General features: G+C 37.2%; 1 long non-coding RNA gene across 1 annotated transcript in view; it reads left to right on the top strand.

The window, feature by feature from the left end:
• The first annotated feature begins 622 nt into the window (after positions 1–622).
• The window catches only part of LOC140712842 (uncharacterized), a 231,258-nt gene continuing 221,488 nt past the window's right edge, over positions 623–10,392 (top strand). Inside the window, exon 1 of the long non-coding RNA XR_012094649.1 lies at positions 623–780. This is a non-coding gene — a long non-coding RNA (uncharacterized lncRNA). The remainder of the gene's footprint in view (positions 781–10,392) is intronic.

Genomic DNA, 10,392 nt, shown 5'->3' with positions numbered 1-10,392 from the left:
GGATAGTCTTCTATTTTCTAATATTACATTTGCAATAATTTTTGCCCACTGTTATATATTTTAGTTAATTATATAAATATGTGTATATGTACATATAAAACTTTACACTTACTTGTACCACTCTCAAATACTGAGGGAAGGTGAAAGCAGCATAGGATGTAGCAGTGCATAAGGTTAAGGAAAAGAACATTTCCTGAGACAAGAAGTGACTCCAGGGTCTGCATGTCTGTTGATCTTCTGTATTCTGCTAAATCAAGCAATAGGCATTGCAGCTGAAACTCTGATTACTTCTTCACAAATTTGCTATCTTCTTAAAAACAAACACTGTATCTAAGCCTCTTTAGCAGTCACACATATCCCAAATACCACCACAATCCTTTAGTATTTAGATTTGTTTATATCTTGAATAAGATACAAGCTGCAGGTTTCCTGGAAAGGATGTTAAGACAACAGGTGGCCATTTCTGTCTTCCTCTTCCTATTTCTTTCTCATGGAAATCTGCACATTGTTGCATTATTCTGTTCTAAAGATGAAATCCAGGGATGAACTCAGGACACTAATCCAGAAATGACTAAAATCTATTGGACATTGTTGTCCTGTGCTCATTCATATTAATCTTTTTTGCTTTAATTTTTTTTAACCCAGCTCTTTACTGATTTAACGGTTTAAACTAAGTTCTACAGAAGCACAGAGGGTAGAGAGACTGCGTTGGTCTGTGGAGTTCAGTGAAGGTTCCACGAAGGATGCGGCAATTGGAGCTGAATTTGGAGTTAGAGAACTGTGAGTTTGTTTCATCTATGCAACAGGCAGAATGCCAAATATGTCATGTTATGCTTTGGGAATTGTGCAGAACACCCTCCATTACAACTGCTTAAGAGCTGTTGCTAGAAATCACTATGTTTCAGTTTCACAGTTTTCGTCCATTTAGATCAGGTCCTTACCGTCAGGGTGCCTTAAGGTTTCTGGTTAAAAAAAAATGTTGTTGTATGTTAATATCTCTCTCACAGGGTTAAAATTTCCATCAGATTTTAATAGATCCCAAATAACCTCAATTAGGGCATCATGATTGTCAAGATGTTAATATCCTTAATTGCTGAGCTGAATATTTACCACATTTAGCAGCAAATAAGTAGTGCTAAAATCAATGAGATGAAATAGTTACATATGAGTTTTTTATTTAATTATTTTACTTTAAGTTCCAGAATACAAGTGCAGAATGTGTAAGTTTGTTACATAGGTATACGTGTGCGGTGGTTTGCTGCACCTATCAACCCATCATCTAGGTTTTAAGCCCCCCATGCATCAGCTATTTGTCCTAATGCTCTCCCTCCCCTTGCCACCCACCACCCGACTGGCCCTGGTGCATGTTGTTCCCCTCCCTGTGTCCATGTGTTGCCATCATTCAACTCTAACTTATGAGTGAGAACATGTAATGTTTGGTTTTCTGCTCCTGTGTTAGTCTGATGAGGATGATGACTTCCAGCTTGATCCATGTCCCTGCAAAGGACATAATTTCATTCCTTTTTATGGCTACATAGTATTGCATGGTATATATGTACCACATTTTCTTTATCCAGTCTATCATTGATGGGCATTTGGGTTGGTTCCATGTCTTTGCTATTGTAAACAGTGCTGCAACAAACATACATATGCTTGTGTCTTTATAGTAGAATGATTTAAATTCCTTTGGGCATATACTAGGTGATGGGATGGCTGGGTCAAATAGTATTTCTGGTTCTATATCCTTGAGGAATCATCAAACTGTCTTCCACTATGGTTGAACTAATTTACACTCCTACCAACAGTGTAAAAGCATTCCTATTTCTTCACAGCCTCACCAGCATCTATTGTTCCTCAGCTTTTTAATAATTGCCATTCTGACTGGCATGAGATAGTATCTCATTGTGTTTTGATTTGCATACATCTAATGATCAGCAAAGTTGAGCTTTTTTTCATATTTGTTGGCAGCATAAATGTCTTCATTTGAGAATTGTCTGTTCATATACTTTGCCCACTTTTTGATGAGTTTTGTTTTTTTTTTTTTTTTTTTTTTGTAGATTTGTTTAAGTTCCTTGTAGATTCTGGATGTTAGAGCTTTGTCAGATGGGTAGATTGCAAAAATTTTCTCCCGTTCTGTAGGTTGCCTGTTCACTCTGATGATAGTTTCTTTTGCTGTGCAGGAGCTCTTTAGTTTAATTAGATCCCATTTGTCAATTTTGGTTTTTGTTGCAATTGCTTTTGGCATTTTCGCCATGATGTCTTTGAGCATGCCTATGTCCTGAATGGTATTGCCTAGGTTTTCTTCTAGGGTTTTTATGGTTTTGGGTTATACATTTAATCTTTAATCCATCTTGAGTTAATTTTTGTATAAGGTGTAGGGAAGGGGTCCAGTTTCAGTTTTCTTCATATGGCCAGCCAGTTTTCCCAGGATCATTTACTGAGTAGGAAATCCTTTCCTCATTATGTGTTTGTCCAGTTTGTCGAAGATCAGATGGTTGTAGATGTGTGGTGTTATTTCTGGGGTCTCTGTTTTGTTGCATTCGTCTATATGTCTGTTTTGGTACCAGTACCCTGTTGTTTTGGTTACTGTAGCCTTGTAGTATAGTTTGAAGTCAGGTAGCATGATGCCTCCAGCTTTGTTCTTTTTGCTTATGATTGTCTTGGCTATACAGGCTCTTGTTTTGATTCCATATGAAATTTATTATAGTTTTTTTTTTTTCCTAATTCTGTGAATAATGTCAATGTTAGTTTGCTGGGAATAGCACTGAATCTATAAATTACTTTGGGCAGTATGACCATTTTCATGATATTCATTCTTTCTATCCATGAGGATGGAATATTTTTCCATTTGTTTGTGTCCTCTCTTATTTCCTTGAGCAGTGGTTTATAGTTCTCCTTGAAGAGGTCCTTCACGTCTCTTGTTAGCTGCTTTCTTAGGTATTTTATTCTCTTTGTAGCAATTGTGAATGGGAGTTCATTAATGATTTGGCTCTTTGCTTGTCTATTGTTGCTGTATAGGAGTGGTTGTGATTTCCACACATTGATTTTGTGTCCTGAGCTGTTGCTGAAATTGCTTATCAGCTTAAGTTTTTGGACTGAGATGATGGGTTTTTCTAAATATAGAATGATGTCATCTGCAAACAGAGACAATTTGACTTCCTCTCTTCCTATTTGAATATGCTTGCTTTCTTTCTCTTGCTTAATTGCCCTGGCCAGAATTTCCAATACTATGTTGAATAGGAGTGGTGAGAGAGGGCATCCTTATCTTGTGCCGGTTTTCAAAGGGAGTGCTTCCAGCTTTTGCACATCCAGTATGATATTGGCTGTGGGTTTGTCATAAATAGGTCTTATTATTTTTAGATATGTTACATCAATACCTAGTATATTGAGAGTTTTTAGCATGAAGTAGTGTTGAATTTTATCAAAGGCCTTTTCTGCATCTATTGAGATAATCATGTGGTTTTTGTCATTGGTTTTGTTTATGTGATGGATTACATTTATTGATTTGGATGTGTTGAACCAGCCTTGCATCTCAGGGATAAAACTGACTTGATTGTGGGGGATAAGCTTTTTGATAAGCTGCTAGATTTGGTTTGCCAGTATTTTATTGAGGATTTTCGCATCGATGTTCATCAGGGATACTGGCCTGAAGTTTTCATGTTTTGTTGTGTCTCTGCCAGGTTTTGGTATCAGGATGGTGCTGGCCTTATAAAATGAATTAGGGATAAGTCCCTCCTTTTCAATCATTTGGAATAGTTTCAGGAGGAATGGTACCAGCTCCTCTTTTTATCTCTGGTAGTATTCAGCTGTGAATCCGTCTGGTCCTGGGCTTTTTTTGGTTGGTAGGCTATTAACTACTGCCTCAATTTCAGAACTTGTTATTGGTCTATTCAGGGATTCAACTTCTTTCGGTTTAGTCTTGGGAGAAATTTATCCATTTCTTCCGGATTTTCTAGTTTATTTATGTAGAGATGTTTATAATATTCTCTGATGGTAGTTTTCATTTATGTGGGATCAGTGGTGAAAGCCTCTTTGTCATTTTTTGTCACATAAGAATTTATATTTACTTGAGATAGGCATTTTTCAAGGACTTAAATTTTATTTTATATTATTTAACCTCTGTTACAAGGTATAGAAAATTCAGTCTTAGATATTCATTCAACATTTTTTATTATTAATTCATTTGACAAATACCCTGTTGAATGATCTTCTCTAAATTGGTTATGTTATGGCCTTTATTAAGTGGTAGGAAAAGAAAAATTCACAAATCACAGTCTCAGTGAAATCTGCTTTCGCTATAGACTAATGGCCTTTTACAGTTGAGAACTACCTTTCTTTTTAAAATTTTAATCAGGTCTGACTTTTAAGAACATATGCACTTATCTGGAAATTGAAACAATATTATCTAGTATATCCTAGGAATCTTGAAATTTTAAAATATATCACATATGAAGCACATAGTAGTATCATAAGTGTCTAGCACTTTAAAAGTTATTATTATTGTACTACTTCTATTATTACTGTATTACTATTATTTGTACTGTATCTAAGTTGCCTTGAATTTCCTCGATCCTGGATCCAGAAAAATTAAAATCATATGAGAAGGTTGATATACAAGAAAATTCAAAAGTAGAGTTAGCAAAACTGGTTTTTTAAAAATTGCTGCAGTTTTGTTGCAAGTTTGAATACAGTCTTGGAATTCTTTGGGTAATATGGTAAAAAATTATCTCAGCTAAATTGTACATGATTTTTACCAACAGGTTAGTAGGAACTGGTAAATTTAAATAATGTATTTATATCTATTGCCTGAGCAAACATGGTCTTACTCAAGCCAAAATGTAAATTTGAGATCTTTCTCCTGTCACACTTGATATGGTTTGGGTGTGTCCCCACCCACATCTCACCTTTAATTGTAATAAACCCCACAGGCCAAGGTCAGTCCCAGGTGGAAATAATTGAATCATGGGGGCAGTTTTCTCCAAACTGTTCTCGTGGTAGTGAATAAGTCTCACGAGATCTGATGGTTTTATAAATGGAAGTTCCCCTACACAAGCTCCCTTGCCTGCCACCATGTAAGGCATGTCTTGCTTCCCCTTCAGCCATGATTGTGAGGCCTCCCCAGCCATGTGGAACTGTGAGTCAACTAAACCTCTTTCCTTTATAAATTACCCATCTTGGGTATGTATTTATTAGCAACGTGAGAACAGACTAATACAACACTCATTCTTCCTTCGGTTACAGTATTAATGAGGTTATTGAGTAAACTGGATTAGATAGAGGCCGACCAAAAAGCAACTTCATTTTTTCATACCACTGCATTTCTTTCATGGTCTTCTAAGTCTTTTCTCAATCTTGTGATATTCTGGGATTATGCCAAATCATTTATCTTCATTTTCAAACATAAAAAAATTATCTCATTTTCTATTAGATCTTCAATCTCTCATGAAATTCAAACTTATTTCCTCTCACAGCTTAGCCTGAGAAATCTTATTTTCCCGACCCTGCCTTACTACTCATCACCTCCATTCACTGTGTGGTCTCAGGGTTCTTCTGGGAGTAGAATGGTGTCTTAGTCTATTTAGGTGCTATAGCAAAATATCATAAATGGAGTGGCTTATAAACAACAGACATTTTTTTCTCTCAATTCTGGAGGCTGGGAAGTCCAAGATCAAGGCAGACTGGGTATCTGGTAGGGCCCAAACTTCTGGCACAATGATGGCAGTTTTTTGCTCTGTCCTCCCATGGTGAAAGGGACTCACTAGCTTCTAACCCTCTGGGGTCTCTTTTATAAAGACACTAATCTCAATCATGAGGGCAGAGCTCTTCCAAAGGCCTCACTTCCTAATACCATCACCTTGGGGATTAAGATTTCAACAAACAAATTTTGGAAAAACATAAGCTTTCAGTCCACTACAAATGGGGAGAAAAAAAGAGGTGAGGGTAGATACAAAGCTACTGCTTGACTGGTAAATGTGCAGTCTGGCATGGGAACACTTGTCCAAATGCTAATCCTTCCCGTAATGAGTTTCTCAGAGATTCCTCCACTAAGAACTTTGGCTTCAATGCACTAGCTCCTTATGCCTCTTACCCAATCCCTGGAGTGTTTAAGTCCACTTTTCCCTGTTTAAGGTTTTGCACAGTTTCTTCCAAGACATTTCAGAATCATATCCCTTCATCAGAGTTCTCATTTGGCCCCAGGGAAGCACACCTTTTCTTCACTGCAGATGAGATTGTGGTGCATTCTTCTGAATATTCTATAATAACAAAGACCTAGCCAGCTTTTAAAATTTAGACTGTTTTTCAGACATAAGTCAGATACTAGTTCCCAAATCTCTCATATTTATAAAGACATTGTAGTAGGTACCAATAAGGTTCTCTTGACATCTTCTTTCTCCCCTATCCTTATGTACTCTGAGAATGAGTGATGGCTAAGTGTTGCCTGATATTTTGGGAGTCGTCTCTTACAAAGTTCTATAAGGATGTTCTGACACATTTTTTATTGTGAAAAGGTACCAATATCTTTTGTTCTCAGATTTGGGGATCTCAGCCAATATAGAGACAAAAAGAATCATCCCTTTTGACGTTAGAATAAACAGAATAATTTATGTTACTTTCCCCTTTGTTTAACTATTCCCTTGAGAACAGAAGTCATGTTTTATGCAGCATTGTAGCTATTATAGCAAAGAGCACAGTGCATTGCATATGTTACATGCTCAATATGTACTGAATGAAGGTATAGTTAGGAGTAGTTTTACTACTTGCCTCTTCTACCAAAACACAGCCAGGGAACTTTTCATTATTAGATGCAATCAGGTTCCTTGCTGGCAAGAAAAAGATGGCATATCCAAAGAGTTTAACTAAAGAATAGTAAATGAAAGAATTATTTGTGTGGGCCAAGACTAAGGAAGCCAAGGAGATAAAAACACCTTAGAGATTAGTAACAGTGAGAAGTCATTGCCACCCTTAGGTCTGAGAGAGTAAGGGGTAGGAATGATGTTCCTAAATCATGAAGGATGCTGGAGCTGTGAAAGACAAAGGGTCTGATGGGATCCAAGGTCAAAGCAGAAGGTTGTCACTGTCAGGACAGTGGCAAGGCAGGAAGAGCGTATGGGCATGAACCCAGGGTGATAAATACTCAACTTCTGTCTCCTCCCATCCTCCATTTTCCTGTCAGTTCCTGCCATTGGCTGAATCCAACTGGAAGCCAGATGGCAAGGGGACTTGAGCAATGTAGCTCTGGAGGTCAGCCCTGTGGGATGGAGAGGAAGACAGAGAAATGCACATAATGAATCATAGAAAAGGGTAGGTGGCAGGGAACAACAGCAGGCTACTACAGTTGGAAAAATCAAACCAGTGTATTTAAGCCATTAGGAGAAATACTACATAGTGCATAGTTGTCGTTTATAATCAAAACGCTCCTTTTGTGGTCTACTTCATTTTCATGACAGAGTAAACACCTTTGAATCAAAATCTCGGATTTTAACTTTGATTTTTGTTTGCTTATTTATATGCTTTCTTCAAAACACGTTTATAACAATTTGCAAAGATATTCAGATATAATGACAATCTACAAAATATATAACATGGTGAGATGAACTAAGATTAATGCTAAAGGAAAATATGGGTAGAAATGTTGGATTAATTGAAGTTAATTCACAGAATGTGGGCCATATTGTAAACCATAAATTTGGTTCTGTGATTTCTTGAGTCAGTTCTAAAAATATTTCTCTCACATAATATTTATTGAATCCCTATGATGTTTTTTAGATGCTAGAAATATGGCAGTGAGCAAGAAACAAGGTCATGCGGCATTTATATTTTCATGAGAAATAAAAAAAAACAAACATATAAGATAACTTCAAATTGAGATAAATGTTATGGAGAAAATATACTAGGATAATGAGACAGAGTGACTAGGGCAACTCCAGGTAGTGTGCGTGAGATAAAAACCTCTTTGAGAAATAGTATTTATGCTGAAACTTCAATGATAAGAAAATAATCATGGTGAAGGGGAGTGGGAGCAAAGAACGGACTATGAAAAGATCTGAACCAGCTATATCTCACTAGTAACTATCACATTATTCCTAAAGGAAAATATCTTCAAGGTTGCAAACAATAAATACTTGCAGAATATTTGGAGGTCAAAACTTCCTGTTTACACAGACAGAACCTCCTGTTTTATTCGTTGTTGCATATGCTGCTTCTTTTTTATAACCATCCTAGATACTGTATTTTAATTTTCACCTCTGATCAGTTCAACAAAACTTTATTTAACAATTGCCATGTGTCCAAATATATAAAGAGTATTTAGTTACAAGAGCTGTCATCACAGAGTATCACAAACGAGGTGGCTTAAACAACAGAAATTTATTTGCTCACAGTTCTGGAGGCTAGAACACCAAGATCGAGGTGTTGTCAGGGTTGGTGTCTGGTGAAGCCTTTCTTTCTGGCTTGCAGATTGCCACCTTCTCATAGTGTCTTCCTATGGCCTTTTCTCTGTACTTGCTTGGACAGAGGGAATGCTCTCTGGTTTCTCTTCTTCTTTTTGTAATGATATCAATTCTATTGGATTAGGGCTCTACCCTTATGACCTCATTTACCCTTGCCTCATTAAAGGCCCTATCTCCAAACCCTGTCATATTGGGGGTTAGGGCTTCAACATAAATTTGAGGGTGGGAGTTAAAATTCAGTTATAACAATCACAAAGAACTGGTATGTAAGGACTTAAAATAGTATAAAAGAAAATATAAGAAAAAAAAATCAGGTTTCAGATGGATTGACACAAAGTAAACATTCTAAAGGAAAGATTAATGAAGATTTGAGTTTTTCAAGAGACTTTTACAGAGAAAAGGCAACATAATCTGAGTCTTCAAGTATCCTGTTTGGGGGATTTTGAATCTGTTTACTGAATGAAAATAAGTATCAAAATTGTTTCCTTCATTGGGCTGCCATTTTTTATTATGATGGAACAAATACATTGGAAAATCACAAAGAAAGCATGCATGTGATCCATCTACCTGATAAAATGTTTAACTCACTAGTAAATGAATGCAAATTAAAAGAAGAAATTCTGTGGCTTTAACATCACATTATAGCCCAAATCCAATCATTTGTCACTACCTGCATTGCTCTCAGCTGGGCGAAGCTATCATCGTCCCTTGCATAGCTTATTACAATAGGTCACCTAACTGGTCATCCTGCTCTGCCCTTGCTCCACTTCAGTCAGAGTGGTTTCTGTGCAACATAAGTTAAGCCATTTCACTCTTTTGTTCAAACTCTCTAATGGCATCCCATTTCACTCAGGAAAAAAAAAAAAGCCAATTTCCCTGCAAGTATCCTCAAGTTCCTCTACCATTCCTCATTACATGCCTGAACTCATCTTGAAGAAAAGTGTCCTAACCCTATTGTGTATGACACCCAAGCTGGAACCTCAGCTTTACATTTAATAGGCTAGCAGGCTCTGGTGATGTGGTTTTTGGTAGGACAAATGTACCCCATAGTTGTGTATACATTGTTATACTTCATTCAATGTCATACTTCAAAATGGGTCTTTTGGTGAAAGGACATGTTATAAAGGAACCCATGATGATAGATGAGTTCTTGGATAACAGCACAGGTAGTAGTGGTGCTAGTGGTGGGCAGGAAAAACAAACCCACAAACAGACTCTTATCAATTTCAGGAAGGTCATATCACTCTCTCTCATAGGATGGACGGTCTGATATAACTGACTTGCCAGTAAGAGCCTGGTTGATGTACTCAAAAGATATCAATCTGAAAATCTGAGTCAGATATTCAGAAGCAGCAGTAGCTAGATAAGCCTTAATGAATGAAAGTTCATGCTATGGGACCCATGTATAGCCTCCATTCTTGCCATCATGGCATTTGGATCCTTGGACAATTGCAGAAGTACTGGACTGGCCAAGGACTGACTGTAGATGAATCATCCCATCTAACTGGTTGTGTAATAGCTTCAATGCAACATATGCTTTCTGGGAGGTCTTGATGTGAGACACATTGAATCCACTCCTGTAAGTCTACCGTCATGCTTTTTCACCAGATTTCTTTTTCCTGGTCCTCCAAAATTGTCTTCTAGACCATGAGCAACCAACTGAACCATTTGAGAGGGTCTATTTATTTTCTTACCTTAGGCAGTTTCCACTTCCACACCAAGTTGGAGACCAGGGGTATTGCTTGAATCTCTACCAATGAGAGGATTTCCTGTCACTGTTTTTGAGGGCCACCCCTCATGGAGGCCTTTATGGGTTAGCATTTTAATTTTGTCTTGCAGCATATTGAGCTGTGTTATCGATGAACCAAACCTGGGTATCTTTCATCTTCTGGCAACTGATCATAGGAAATTCCCCAACAGGCAATAAATGTGAGCAGAGGAA

The sequence above is a fragment of the Chlorocebus sabaeus genome, chromosome 11, assembly GCF_047675955.1.
Source record: "Chlorocebus sabaeus isolate Y175 chromosome 11, mChlSab1.0.hap1, whole genome shotgun sequence".
Classification (NCBI taxonomy): Eukaryota; Metazoa; Chordata; class Mammalia; order Primates; family Cercopithecidae; genus Chlorocebus; species Chlorocebus sabaeus.
This window is presented reverse-complemented; position numbering and strand designations above follow the sequence as displayed.